Source organism: Asterias amurensis, chromosome 15, assembly GCF_032118995.1.
Source record: "Asterias amurensis chromosome 15, ASM3211899v1".
Classification (NCBI taxonomy): Eukaryota; Metazoa; Echinodermata; class Asteroidea; order Forcipulatida; family Asteriidae; genus Asterias; species Asterias amurensis.
Window position 1 is genome coordinate 7,408,682 of NC_092662.1, and position 16,340 is coordinate 7,425,021.

The following is a 16,340-nucleotide window of genomic DNA, read 5'->3' on the forward strand; positions in this document are numbered from 1 at the left end:
AATAAAATAATATAGTATCTAATTTACCTGATTGATATATCCCTTTTTGTAAAAATGAGTGAAAAAGTGGTGGCGCCATACGGAAAGTTATCCCCGAATTCCAAGGAGCTTACTTCGAACACTTTCCACGGAAGCACCGGGACGGACGACATGACCGGGGCGGAGACACGATCATAACGGGGAGAGATGAGCCAAAAACACGGTATGCATTCAGCCACGCGCAGGGCCCCGGCGAGGCCGAGATCACAACAGTTAAAACTAGTATAAGTACAGTCGTACGACTCGTATCGTGTGAGTGTTTCAGCAAGGGCAAGTTGCGTACATTCAAGCAGACTTTCTTCCAAAGATCATGGTCCATGAAATTTTAGAGTGTGTCATATTTTGTCTTATGAGCGATATGTCAAGAAGGAGGTTTCAACTTCAATCTAGAAAGAAATCTTCAAGTAGGCCTACTTATCCTACAGTTATTTGTCCAATGAGCGATATGTCAAGATACAAGTGTTTAAGCGTGGAGTAAGCAAGAAATCTTCAATGTGTTGTTTTTGTCTTATGAGCGATTGTTTCAAGAAAGAAATGTCCAAGCAAGAAATTTTCAAATACAGGTATGTTGTCTATTGGGAGATTTGGCTTTGTCAAGATACCCAGGTGTTTAAAGCCATTATACACTTTCGGTAAACAGTATTGTCCAAGTCCCACACTTCGTGTATCACAACTTATATATAAAATAACAATCCTGTGGAAATTTAGGCTCAATCAGACATCGGAGTCGGGAGAAAATAACGGGAAAACCCACTCCTGTTTTCGCGCGTTTCGCCGTGTTATGACATGTGTTTATAACAAATCCGTAATTCTCGTTAACGAGAATTTATATTGTTTTACCGTTTTCTCAAAAAGTAAAGCATTTCATGGACTAATATTTCAAGAGAAGTCTTTCACCATTACCTTCTGTAAACCCTGTAAATTATTTGTAAATCTGTGACTTTTTCTTTTTTCTGAACCGAAAGGGTCCAATGGCTTTAAGCAAGAAATCTTCATTGTTCAAATTGAATTGTGTTTTGTTGTCTTGCCCAAGCAAATGAAATGTAGTGAGCGACTTAAGAAACCAAGGTGAAAGTGTTCAACTAATTAGAAGTTCAATGTGCTAGGCCTGTATGTTAATTTTGGTTTTTACCCACGCACCGATGTGTGTAAGCTCTGTATACTGAGTTTGTCAGTACTTTTTCCCGAGCCCCATGACAAAATATCAAAGGCATATTATTATTACTATTAACAGTATTTTTGACCACAAATCTGAAAATTTTTCCAAACTGACAGAAATTATTTTTTTTTTTACCAAAAACTCAAACGTACAAAATTCTCAATAGATCTCATACGTTCTGTCATAACACGAAGGTCTTTGTGGCTTACAACTTCCTCTTATCAGCGAGTCAACCTTTAAGAGATGAGCACTCTCTCTGTTTCATTGGAAACATTTTCAATGTTGGAGAATTTCGTCAGGGAACTCTCAATAGCAGGCATTCTCGGCATTTTGTGGTAAAGGAGATTTTCGGTAAAATGTTTGTCCACCCTTTCACTCATCAAAACTGTTTCACAACAATAACATTTAGATGACTCGGGACAATGTGGGAACTGAAATGTGAAATTATATTGGCCAAGAAGTATTGTGTACTAGATACAAGGTTGAAATACTAGCCCCGTAAACTTAAGACTGTTACACTTGCAATTTAATTGTACCAACATTTAAGACAATCTGTATTAAATACACTGGACACTATAGGTAATTGTCAAAGACCAGTCTTCTCACTTGGTGTATCCAATTCTACGTCCATGGTGTATTTCAACATATGCACAAAATAACAAACCTGTAAAAATTTGAACTCAATTGGTCATCGAAATTGCCAAATAATGAAAGAAAAAACACCCTTGTCACACGAAGTTGTGTGCTTTCATGTGCTTGATTTTGAGACCTCAAATTCTAAAGCTGATGTCTCGAAATCAAATTCGTGGAAAATAACTTCTTTCTCGAAAGCCACTTTACTTCACATGGAGCCGTTTCTCACAATGATTTATTATATCAATATTATTATATCAGTAAGTTTTTATGCTAATCATTATTTTGAGTAATTACCAATAGTGTCCACCACCTTTAACGAAATCTCACCCATTCAACTCACTTTTTAGATGTCGTACCTACTTCCTGATTGCATTATTGAAATGTACAGGGGATAATTCATCCTTTGAAAAACCTTTGGTGGGGAATTTGATCTTTCATACATAAATCATTGGTTTTTAAATAGGGGAATCACTGTGTGGTGAAGCGGTTTTCAACTAGTGGTTTAATCCCAACGAGGCCTGGCTCTTGATAATTTTACCAAGAGGAAGTCGAGGTAAATTATCAAGAACCAGGCCTCGGCGGGTTTAAACCACTAGTTGAAAACCGATTCAACACACTTTGATTCCCATTCATGAATACTGTTTCGGTCAAAAACATGAACAATCCTTTGTAAAAAGGTAAAATAAATGTAAATTTTTTAATTGTTCAATGATTTCTTTCAACACAACACCCCTCCAGCTCTGAAATGGTAAAGCTCTTCGCCGCCCTCGGGTAAGCAACTCCTTATAAGGGAATGCTGTGCGCGTTGCGTGTATTGTGTAATGTGGCATAACTGTTTCAGCTGTTGCTCTCGACTAATAGGCATGAAAAAACTGTCTTATAAGAACAGGTGCAAGCTCGCGTGTCTCGCCCATGTTTCAACACTTTTTACTGGTCATAAACAAAGGTTTATACACACCCACGTGACGCGCTCTCCACCAATAGGCTCTCCACCATAAAATGAACCTTGAAAAAATGAACCTTTAATAGGAATAGCGAAACTGCTTGAGGTATTTATGAATAAAGCTTGGTTGACTTAGAAAGATTGGAATTTATTCCAAACTGTTTTAATAACACTGTGTTAGGTCATTTTCCCTCCAAATTGCAGCTAAAAGCTGAGACAGGACAGTTGCAGCCTCTACACCCTACGCCTCTTCTTCCCGCCCTGAAATCTTACCTGCACCATTGTACTTGTACTACTTGCTGTTCTCCACAGTCCAAGAGTGGCTGCGCCTCAGATGATGCATGCACACCCTAAGGTAATCCATGTTTACTGTTTGCTTGCTCTGCTAGTATCCTTGATTATATGGGCACATGTAATAACTCTCTCTCCCCATAAAAAGCACAAGTCTTTGCAAACACTTTCAACAGTGTCAACCAATGGGACAACACCTGGTTGATTTTGTCTTTCAACATTTAACTGGACCTAATGGAGAGGGAGTTTCATTGAGAACGATTTACTCAGTCCGCACTAATGAAATGTTTTCAGTATTTTGTTCTGTAGGCCTATGATATGAAACCATAAAATCACTGAAAATTGTTTGACGCCCAAATCTGAATACTTGACCCATGCAGGCGCCACAGATTTTTTTGGATTTTGACCAAAACACCCAAACTCAAAAAATCTTCAATTAATCTCAAACTTTTGCTGATGTACTCAATCTGCACCGATGAATTGTCTTCAGTAGTCTGTTCTGTATCATTTGGTAGCATAAAATTACCAAAAAATTGTTCACCCCAAATCTGAAAATTCGACCCGTGCCAGCATCACAGTTTTTTGGGGAACTTTGTCCATACCCGGGTATGGTCGACTTTTTTTAATTTCAGACCAAAAATCCAAACTCACAAAATTCTCTTGAAGTCTAATAATTTTGGTTGTTTACCCAGTCTCTAAAATCATCGGAAATTGTGTGATCCCAAAATGAAAATTTTGTCCATCCCCGGGTATGGTCGACTTTTTTCATTTCGGACCATAAATCCAAACTCACAAAATTCTCGATAAATCTCATAATTTTGTTTTTTTACCCAGTCTTAACTGATAAAATGTCTGCAGTAGTCCGTTCTGTACCATTTTGAACACAATCATCGGAAATTGTTTGACCCCAAAACGAAAATTTTGTCCATACCCAGGTGTGGTCGACTTTTTTCATTTCGGACCAAAAATCCAAATTCACAAATTTCTCTATAAATTTAATAATTGTGGTTGTTTAGCCAGTCTCAACTGATAAAATGTCTTCAGTAGTCCGTTCTGTATCATTGGGAACCATTAAATCATCGGAAATTGTTTAACGCCAAAACGAAAATTTTGTCCGTAACCGGGTATGGTCGACTTTTTCATTTCGGACCAAAAATCCAAACTCACAAAATTCTCTTGAAGTCTAATAATTTTAGTTGTTTACCCAGTCTCAACTGATAAAATGTCTTCAGTAGTCCGTTCTGTACCATTTTGAACCATACAATCATCGGAAATTGTTTGACCCCAAATCTGAAAATTTTGTCCATACCCGGGTATGGTCGACTTTTTTCATTTAGGACCAAAAATCCAAACTCTATAAATCTAATAATTTTGGTTGTTTACCTAGTCTCAACTGATAAAATGTCTGCAGTAGTCCGTTCTGTACCATTTTGAACCATAAAATCATCGGAAATTGTTTGACCCCAAAACGAAAATTTTGTCCATACACGGGTATTGTCGATTTTTTTTTATTTTGGACCAAAAATCCAAACTCACAAATTTCTCTATAAATCTAATAATTTTGGTTTGTTACCCAGACTCCACTTGCAAAATGTCTTCAGTAGTGTGGCTGTATCATTTGAAACCATAAAATTCTCGAATTGTTTTAAAACCTAAGTCTGAAAACGTTGACAATACCGGCATGGTTCGATTTTTTCATTTCGGACCGGAATTAAACGCCCTCGTTCGCCATTATTTTAAAAGCATAAGTGCACATTGCATATATGCAGTTGTGTCTGACCCGTTTAAAACCGTCCATGCAGTAAATTAAAACGCCTTTGGTCAACGGCACACGTTCACCATTATTTTACAAGCATAAGTGCATGTCAAGAATAACATGGGAAATGTTCGGCTGTCGGATATTCGCTGCAATCATAAAACACGTGAATATTCATGCTGTATAGGTCCAGTGAGCTCGCTTACAGGCGCACATACATGTACAGTCATGTACCCCTTCGCATAGAGCCCGACAGTTTGCATATGCAAAAGTGTCCAGAGCGTAAAGTTTTGCATGGCGGACACAATCGCATCTGCTACCGGCATGGGCAAATTTTCAGATTTGTGATCAAACAATTTTTTGGTGATTTTATGGTTTCAAATGATACAGAGTGCACTACTGAAAGACATTTCATCAGTGCTGACTAATAGTAAATCAACCAGAGTTTGAGATATAATAAGAATATTGTGAAATTGAGTTTTTAGTCAAAAGCCTGATAAATGTGCCAAGCCTGTGTCGCATGCAATTATGTCCTTTATGCAATATACGGAGGGTTTTGCATAGGCAATCTTGTCCGCCCGGACGCTGCTGCATTATGCAATTGTGTCTGCCCTGACACATTTGCATATGCAGGTGTGTCCGCCCCGTTTTAACCTTCCATGCAGTAAGCTTAAATGCCCTTGGTAAACGGAACACGTTCGCCATTATTTTACAAGCATAAGTGCATGCTGTCATGAATGACATGGGAAATGTTCGGCTGTTGGATATTCGCTGCAATCATAAAATACGTGAATATTCATGCTGCATATAATACGTAGGTTCAGTGCATGCAAGCTCGCTTACGGGCGCACATACATGTACAGTCATGTACATGTCCGCTGGACGTTTTTGCGTAGCTAGCCCTGGAAAGTTTGCATATGCACTATGTGTACTCTATCGTTTGAAACCGTAAAATCACCGAAAATTGCTTGATCCCAAAACTGACAATTTGCCCTTGGTAGCAGATGCAATGTGTCCACCATGCAAAACTTTCCGCTCCAGACAATTTTGCATATGCAAACCGGGGCTATGCAAAAAACCCGTAAGCGAGCGCGTGCATGTACTGAACTTACGTATGCAGCATGAATATTCACGTATTTTATGATTGCACCGAATACCAACAGCCGAACATTTCCCATTTCATTCATGACACGCACCTTTGCTTGTAAAATAATGCCAAACGTGTTCCGTCGACCAAGGGCGTTTAATTTACTGCATGGATGGTTTGCACTGGGCGGGCACAACTGCACATGCAAATGTGTCCGCAAATGTGTCCGGACAGACACAATTGCATGATGCAGCAGCGTCCGAGCGGACACAATTGCATTATGCAGCAGCGTCCGGGCGGACACAATTGCTTATGCAAAAGTGTCTGGCGAACATTATCGCATATGCGATAATGTCTGCTGGGTAACATTGCGTAGAGGACATAATTGCATGCGACCGGCTCGGCACATTTTTCAGAATTTTGACTAGAAACTCAACCTCAAAAAGTTCTCGTTCGGCACATTTTTCAGATTTAGGGTGAAAAATGTTCACATGATTTTATGGTTCCCAATGATACAGAATGGACTTCTGAAGACATTTTATCAGTTGAGACTGGCTAAACAACCAAATTATTAGACTTCAAGAGAATTTTGTGAGTTTGGATTTTAGGTCCGAAATGAAAAAAATCAAACCATGCCGGTATGGTCAAAATTTTCAGATTTAGGGTGATTTTTTTTCCGATGATTTTATGGTTCCAAATGATTCAGCACGGACTACTGAAGATATTTTACATGTGGAGTCTGGGTATAAAACCAAAACTTTCAGATTTAAAGAGAATTTTGTGAGTTTGGATTTTTGGTTCGAAATAAAAAAAATAGAACTATGTCAGTATGGTCAAAATTTTTCAGACTTGGGGTCAAAAAATTTCCAATGATTTTATGGTTCCAAATAATAATACAGAACGGGCTACTGAAGACATTTTATCAGTTGAGACTGGCTAAACAACCAAAATGTGTAGATTCAAAGAAAATTTTGTGAGTTTGGATTGTAATGGAGAGCTGTTGTTAGTATACCTTTGTGAGAAACGGAGCTCTGAATTAAGTAACGTGTAGTTTTCGAGAAAGAAGTAATTTTCCACGAAATTAATTTTTAAACCTCGAGGTTTAGAACTTTAGGTCTCGAAATCAACCATAAACGCACACGACTTCATAGGACAAGGGTGTTTTTCTTTCATTAATTTCTCACAACTTCGATGACCAATTGAGCTCAAATTTTCACAAGTTTGTAATTATTTTATGCATAATGTTGAGATACACCAGCTGTGATTACTTCTTGCGGATACCACACCCGAGTGTGCCGGTGCAAATTTGAACCACGCCAATGTTTTACTTTGGCGGTAATCGACGATTTTTGGTCAATATATGACGTCACTTTTGCACCAAAAAGTTGTAATTCCCTAGGTTTTGCGAATTTTGCATGACTCCACACAGGAAAGTTGTTCAGGATGCTCAACTTGATCGATTTGCACCGTCAAAACGCGATTTCCAGAGTTGACTATTAGAAAAACAAGATGGCCGCTCTTCCCTTTCCCCTGCTGCCTGGGGAATAAACTTTTTTATTTTCGAGCTCCCGAAAAGCCGAATTAGCGTGATTACTTGTTGCGGATACCCCACCCGAGTGTTCAGGTGCAAATTTGAACCCAGTCAATGTTTTACTTTGGCGGTAATCGACGATTTTTGGTCAAATTAAGACGTCACTTTTGCACAAAAAAAGTTGTAATTCGCAAGGTTTTGCGAATTTCGCATGACTCCACACAGGAAAGTTGTTCAGGATGCTCAACTTGGTCGATTTGCACCGTCAAAACGCGATTTCCAGAGTTAACTTTTAGAAAACAAGATGGCCGCTCTTCCCGTTTCCCTGCCCGGGAAATAATCTTTTTAATTTTCGTGGCACCCCGAAAAGCCGAATTTGCGTGATTACTTCTTGCGGATACCCCACCCGAGTGTGCCGGTGCAAATTCTAACCCCGTCAGTGTTTTACTTTGGCGGTAATCGACGATTTTTGGTCAATATATGACGTCACTTTTGCACAAAAAGTTGTTATTACCAAGGTTTTGCGAATTTTGCATGACTCCACAAAGGAAAGTTGTTCAGGATGCTCAACTTGATCGATTTGCACCGTCAAAACGCGATTTCCAGAGTTGACTATTAGAAAAACAAGATGGCCGCCCTTCCCTTTTCCCTGCCCGGTGAATAACCTTTTTAATTTTCGAGGCACCCCGAAAAGCCGAATTAGCGTGATTACTTCTTGCGGATACCCCACCCGAGTGTGCCGGTGCAAATTTGAACCACGCCAATGTTTTACTCTGGCGGTAATCGACGATTTTTGGTCAAGTTATGACGTAACTTTTGCACAAAAAAGTTGTAATTCCCAAGGTTTTGCGAATTTTGCATGACTTCACACAGGAAAGTTGTTCAGGATGCTCAACTTGGTCGATTTGCACCGTCAAAACGCGATTTCCAGAGTTGACTATTAGAAAAACAAGATGGCCGCTCTTCCCTTTTACCTGGCCGGGGAATAAACTTTTTAATTTTCGAGCTCCCGAAAAACCGAATTAGCGTGATTACTTGTTGCGGATACCCCACCCGATTGTGCCGGTGCAAATTTGAAACACGCCAATGTTTTACTCTGGCGGTAATCGACGATTTTTGGTCAAATTATGACGTCACTATTGCACAAAAAAGTTGTAATTCCCAAGGTTTTGGAAATTTTGCATGACTCCACACAGGAAAGTTGTTCAGGATGCTCAACTTGGTCGATTTGCACCGTCAAAACGCGATTTCCAGAGTTGACTATTAGAAAAACAAGATGGCCGCTCTTCCCTTTTCCCTGCCCGGGGAATAACCTTTTTAATTTTCGTGGCACCCCGAAAAGCCGAATAAGCGTGATTACTTCTTGCGGATACCCCACCCGATTGTGCCGGTGCAAATTTGAACCACGCCAATGTTTTACTCTGGCGGTAATCGACGATTTTTGGTCAAATTATGACGTCACTATTGCACAAAAAAGTTGTAATTCCCAAGGTTTTGGAAATTTTGCATGACTCCACACAGGAAAGTTGTTCAGGATGCTCAACTTGATCGATTTGCACCGTCAAAACGCGATTTCCAGAGTTGACTATTAGAAAAACAAGATGGCCGCTCTTCCCTTTTCCCTGCCCGGGGAATAACCTTTTTAATTTTCGTGGCACCCCGAAAAGCCGAATAAACGTGATTACTTCTTGCGGGAACCCCACCCAAGTGTGCCGGTGCAAATTTGAACCACGCCAATGTTTTACTTTGGCGGTAATCGACGGTTTTTGGTCAAATTATGACGTCACTTTTGCACCAAAAAGTTGTAATTCCCAAGGTTTTGCGAATTTTGCATGTCTCCACACAGGAAAGTTGTTCAGGATGCTCAACTTGGTCGATTTGCACCGTCAAAACGCGATTTCCAGAGTTGACTATTAGAAAAACAAGATGGCCGCTCTTCCCTTTCCCCTGCTGCCTGGGGAATAAACTTTTTTATTTTCGAGCTCCCGAAAAGCCGAATTAGCGTGACTACTTGTTTGCGGATACCCCACCCGAGCGTTCAGGTGCAAATTTGAACCCCATCAATGTTTTACTTTGGCGGTAATCGACGATTTTTGGTCAAATTATGACGTCACTATTGCACAAAAAAGTTGTAATTCCCAAGGTTTTGGAAGTTTTGCATGACTCCACACAGGAAAGTTGTTCAGGATGCTCAACTTGGTCGATTTGCACCGTCAAAACGCGATTTCCAGAGTTGACTATTAGAAAAACAAGATGGCCGCTCTTCCCTTTTCCCTGCCCGGGGAATAACCTTTTTAATTTTCGTGGCACCCCGAAAAGCCGAATAAGCGTGATTACTTCTTGCGGGAACCCCACCCAAGTGTGCCGGTGCAAATTTGAACCACGCCAATGTTTTACTTTGGCGGTAATCGACGGTTTTTGGTCAAATTATGACGTCACTTTTGCACCAAAAAGTTGTAATTCCCAAGGTTTTGCGAATTTTGCATGTCACGTCTCCACACAGGAAAGTTGTTCAGAATGCTCAACTTGGTCGATTTGTACCGTCAAAACGCGATTTCCAGAGTTGACTATTAGAAAAACAAGATGGCCGCTCTTCCCTTTTACCTGGCCGGGGAATAAACTTTTTAATTTTCGAGCTCCCGAAAAACCGAATTAGCGTGATTACTTGTTGCGGATACCCCACCCGAGCGTTCAGGTGCAAATTTGAACCACGCCAACGTTTACTCTGGCGGTAATCGACGATTTTTGGTCAAATTATGACGTCACTATTGCACAAAAAAGTTGTAATTCCCAAGGTTTTGGAAATTTTGCATGACTCCACACAGGAAAGTTGTTCAGGATGCTCAACTTGGTCGATTTGCACCGTCAAAACGCGATTTCCAGAGTTGACTATTAGAAAAACAAGATGGCCGCTCTTCCCTTTTCCCTGCCCGGGGAATAACCTTTTTAATTTTCGTGGCACCCCGAAAAGCCGAATAAGCGTGATTACTTCTTGCGGGAACCCCACCCAAGTGTGCCGGTGCAAATTTGAACCACGCCAATGTTTTACTTTGGCGGTAATCGACGGTTTTTGGTCAAATTATGACGTCACTTTTGCACCAAAAAGTTGTAATTCCCAAGGTTTTGCGAATTTTGCATGTCTCCACACAGGAAAGTTGTTCAGGATGCTCAACTTGGTCGATTTGCACCGTCAAAACGCGATTTCCAGAGTTGACTATTAGAAAAACAAGATGGCCGCTCTTCCCTTTCCCCTGCTGCCTGGGGAATAAACTTTTTTATTTTCGAGCTCCCGAAAAGCCGAATTAGCGTGACTACTTGTTGCGGATACCCCACCCGAGCGTTCAGGTGCAAATTTGAACCCCATCAATGTTTTACTTTGGCGGTAATCGACGATTTTTGGTCAAATTATGACGTCACTTTTGCACCAAAAAGTTGTAATTCCCAAGGTTTGGCGAACTTTGCATGACTCCACACAGGAAAGTTGTTCAGGATGCTCAACTTGGTCGATTTGCACCGTCAAAACGCGATTTCCAGAGTTGACTATTAAAAAAAAACAAGATGGCCGCTCCTCCCTTTTTCCTGCCCGGGGAATAAACTTTTTAATTTTCGAGCTCCCGAAAAGCCGAATTAGCGTGATTACTTCTTGCGGATACCCCACCCGAGTGTTCAGGTGCAAATTTGAACCCAGTCAATGTTTTACTTTGGCGGTAATCGACGATTTTTGGTCAAATTATGACGTCACTATTGCACAAAAAGTTGAAATTCCCTGGGTTTTGCGAATTTTGCATGACTCCACACAGGAAAGTTGTTCAGGATGCTCAACTTGATCGATTTGCACCGTCAAAACGCGATTTCCAGAGTTGACTATTAGAAAAACAAGATGGCCGCTCTTCCTTTTTCCCTGCCCGGGGAATAACCTTTTTAATTTTCGAGGCACCCCGAAAAGCCGAATTAGCGTGATTACTTCTTGCGGATACCCCACCCGATTGTGCCGGTGCAAATTTGAACCCCATCAATGTTTTACTTTGGCGGTAATCGACAATTTTTGGTCACTATATGACGTCACTTTTGCACAAAAAAGTTGTTATTCCCAAGGTTTTGCGAATTTTGCATGACTCCACACAGGAAAGTTGTTCAGGATGCTCAACTTGGTCGATTTGTACCGTCAAAACGCGATTTCCAGAGTTGACTATTAGAACAACAAGATGGCCGCTCTTCCGTTTCCCCTGCTGCCTGGGGAATAAACTTTTTAGTTTTCGAGCTCCCGAAAAGCCGAATTAGCGTGATTACTTGTTGCGGATACCCCACCCGAGTGTTCAGGCTGGTGCAAATTTGAACCCAGTCAATGTTTTACTTTGGCGGTAATCGACGATTTTTGGTCAAATTATGACGTCACTATTGCACAAAAAGTTGTAATTCCCTGGGTTTTGCGAATTTTGCATGTCACCACACAGGAAAGATGTACAGGATGCTCAACTTGGTCGATTTGCACCGTCAAAACGCGATTTCCAGAGTTGACTATTAGAAAAACAAGATGGCCGCTCTTCCCTTTTACGTGGCCGGGGAATAACCTTTTTAATTTTCGAGGCACCCCGAAAAGCCGACCTAGCGTGATTACCTCTTGCGGATACCCCACCCGAGTGTGCCGGTGCAAATTTGAAGCACGCCAATGTTTTACTTTGGCGGTAATCGACGATTTTTGGTCAAATTATGACGTCACTTTTGCACCAAAAAGTTGTAATTCCCAAGGTTTTGCGAATTTTGCATGACTCCACTCAGGAAAGTTGTTCAGGATGCTCAACTTGATCGATTTGCGCCGTCAAAACGCGATTTCCAGAGTTGACTATTAGAAAAACAAGATGGCCGCTCTTCCCTTTTACCTGGCCGGGGAATAACGTTTTTAGATTTCGTGGCACCCCGACAAACAAAATTAGCGTGATTACTTCTTGTGGATACACCAACCGAGTGTGCCGGTGCAAATTTGAACCCCATCAATGTTTTACTTTGGCGGTAATCGACGATTTTTGGTCAAATTATGACGTCACTTTTGCACAAAAAGTTGTAATTCCCAAGGTTTTGCGAATTTTGCATGACTCCACACAGGAAAGTTGTTCAGGATGCTCAACTTGGTCGATTTGCACCGTCAAAACGCGATTTCCAGAGTTGACTATTAGAAAAACAAGATGGCCGCTCTTCCCTTTTTCCTGCCCGGGGAATAACCTTTTTAATTTTCGAAGCACCCCGAAAAACAGAATTAGCGTGATTACTTCTTGCGGATACCCCACCCGAGTGTGCCGGTGCAAATTTGAAGCACGCCAATGTTTTACTTTGGCGGTAATCGACGATTTTTGGTCAAGTTATGACGTAACTTTTGCACCAAAAAGTTGTAATTCCCAAGGTTTTGCGAATTTTGCATAACTCCACACAGGAAAGTTGTTCAGGATGCTCAACTTGGTCGATTTGCACCGTCAAAACGCGATTTCCAGAGTTGACTATTAGAAAAACAAGATGGCCGCTCTTCCCTTTTCCCTGCCCGGGGAATAACCTTTTTAATTTTCGTGGCACCCCGAAAAGCCGAATAAGCGTGATTACTTCTTGCGGGAACCCCACCCAAGTGTGCCGGTGCAAATTTGAACCACGCCAATGTTTTACTTTGGCGGTAATCGACGATGTTTGGTCAAATTATGACGTCACTTTTGCACAAAAAGTTGTAATTCCCAAGGTTTTGCGAATTTTGCATGTCACGTCTCCACACAGGAAAGTTGTTCAGGATGCTCAACTTGGTCGATTTGTACCGTCAAAACGCGATTTCCAGAGTTGACTATTAGAAAAACAAGATGGCCGCTCTTCCCTTTTACCTGGCCGGGGAATAAACTTTTTAATTTTCGAGCTCCCGAAAAACCGAATTAGCGTGATTACTTGTTGCGGATACCCCACCCGAGCGTTCAGGTGCAAATTTGAACCACGCCAATGTTTTACTCTGGCGGTAATCGACGATTTTTGGTCAAATTATGACGTCACTATTGCACAAAAAAGTTGTAATTCCCAAGGTTTTGGAAATTTTGCATGACTCCACACAGGAAAGTTGTTCAGGATGCTCAACTTGGTCGATTTGCACCGTCAAAACGCGATTTCCAGAGTTGACTATTAGAAAAACAAGATGGCCGCTCTTCCCTTTTCCCTGCCCGGGGAATAACCTTTTTAATTTTCGTGGCACCCCGAAAAGCCGAATAAGCGTGATTACTTCTTGCGGGAACCCCACCCAAGTGTGCCGGTGCAAATTTGAACCACGCCAATGTTTTACTTTGGCGGTAATCGACGGTTTTTGGTCAAATTATGACGTCACTTTTGCACCAAAAAGTTGTAATTCCCAAGGTTTTGCGAATTTTGCATGACTCCACTCAGGAAAGCCGAATTAGCGTGATTACTTGTTGCGGATACCCCACCCGAGTGTTCAGGCTGGTGCAAATTTGAACCCAGTCAATGTTTTACTTTGGCGGTAATCGACGATTTTTGGTCAAATTATGACGTCACTATTGCACAAAAAGTTGTAATTCCCTGGGTTTTGCGAATTTTGCATGTCACCACACAGGAAAGATGTACAGGATGCTCAACTTGGTCGATTTGCACCGTCAAAACGCGATTTCCAGAGTTGACTATTAGAAAAACAAGATGGCCGCTCTTCCCTTTTACGTGGCCGGGGAATAACCTTTTTAATTTTCGAGGCACCCCGAAAAGCCGACCTAGCGTGATTACCTCTTGCGGATACCCCACCCGAGTGTGCCGGTGCAAATTTGAAGCACGCCAATGTTTTACTTTGGCGGTAATCGACGATTTTTGGTCAAATTATGACGTCACTTTTGCACCAAAAAGTTGTAATTCCCAAGGTTTTGCGAATTTTGCATGACTCCACTCAGGAAAGTTGTTCAGGATGCTCAACTTGATCGATTTGCGCCGTCAAAACGCGATTTCCAGAGAGAAAAACAAGATGGCCGCTCTTCCCTTTTACCTGGCCGGGGAATAACGTTTTTAGATTTCGTGGCACCCCGACAAACAAAATTAGCGTGATTACTTCTTGCGGATACACCAACCGAGTGTGCCGGTGCAAATTTGAACCCCATCAATGTTTTACTTTGGCGGTAATCGACGATTTTTGGTCAAATTATGACGTCACTTTTGCACAAAAAGTTGTAATTCCCAAGGTTTTGCGAATTTTGCATGACTCCACACAGGAAAGTTGTTCAGGATGCTCAACTTGGTCGATTTGCACCGTCAAAACGCGATTTCCAGAGTTGACTATTAGAAAAACAAGATGGCCGCTCTTCCCTTTTTCCTGCCCGGGGAATAACCTTTTTAATTTTCGAAGCACCCCGAAAAACAGAATTAGCGTGATTACTTCTTGCGGATACCCCACCCGAGTGTGCCGGTGCAAATTTGAAGCACGCCAATGTTTTACTTTGGCGGTAATCGACGATTTTTGGTCAAGTTATGACGTAACTTTTGCACCAAAAAGTTGTAATTCCCAAGGTTTTGCGAATTTTGCATAACTCCACACAGGAAAGTTGTTCAGGATGCTCAACTTGGTCGATTTGCACCGTCAAAACGCGATTTCCAGAGTTGACTATTAGAAAAACAAGATGGCCGCTCTTCCCTTTTCCCTGCCCGGGGAATAACCTTTTTAATTTTCGTGGCACCCCGAAAAGCCGAATAAGCGTGATTACTTCTTGCGGGAACCCCACCCAAGTGTGCCGGTGCAAATTTGAACCACGCCAATGTTTTACTTTGGCGGTAATCGACGATGTTTGGTCAAATTATGACGTCACTTTTGCACAAAAAGTTGTAATTCCCAAGGTTTTGCGAATTTTGCATGTCACGTCTCCACACAGGAAAGTTGTTCAGGATGCTCAACTTGGTCGATTTGTACCGTCAAAACGCGATTTCCAGAGTTGACTATTAGAAAAACAAGATGGCCGCTCTTCCCTTTTACCTGGCCGGGGAATAAACTTTTTAATTTTCGAGCTCCCGAAAAACCGAATTAGCGTGATTACTTGTTGCGGATACCCCACCCGAGCGTTCAGGTGCAAATTTGAACCACGCCAATGTTTTACTCTGGCGGTAATCGACGATTTTTGGTCAAATTATGACGTCACTATTGCACAAAAAAGTTGTAATTCCCAAGGTTTTGGAAATTTTGCATGACTCCACACAGGAAAGTTGTTCAGGATGCTCAACTTGGTCGATTTGCACCGTCAAAACGCGATTTCCAGAGTTGACTATTAGAAAAACAAGATGGCCGCTCTTCCCTTTTCCCTGCCCGGGGAATAACCTTTTTAATTTTCGTGGCACCCCGAAAAGCCGAATAAGCGTGATTACTTCTTGCGGGAACCCCACCCAAGTGTGCCGGTGCAAATTTGAACCACGCCAATGTTTTACTTTGGCGGTAATCGACGGTTTTTGGTCAAATTATGACGTCACTTTTGCACCAAAAAGTTGTAATTCCCAAGGTTTTGCGAATTTTGCATGACTCCACTCAGGAAAGCCGAATTAGCGTGATTACTTGTTGCGGATACCCCACCCGAGTGTTCAGGCTGGTGCAAATTTGAACCCAGTCAATGTTTTACTTTGGCGGTAATCGACGATTTTTGGTCAAATTATGACGTCACTATTGCACAAAAAGTTGTAATTCCCTGGGTTTTGCGAATTTTGCATGTCACCACACAGGAAAGATGTACAGGATGCTCAACTTGGTCGATTTGCACCGTCAAAACGCGATTTCCAGAGTTGACTATTAGAAAAACAAGATGGCCGCTCTTCCCTTTTACGTGGCCGGGGAATAACCTTTTTAATTTTCGAGGCACCCCGAAAAGCCGACCTAGCGTGATTACCTCTTGCGGATAC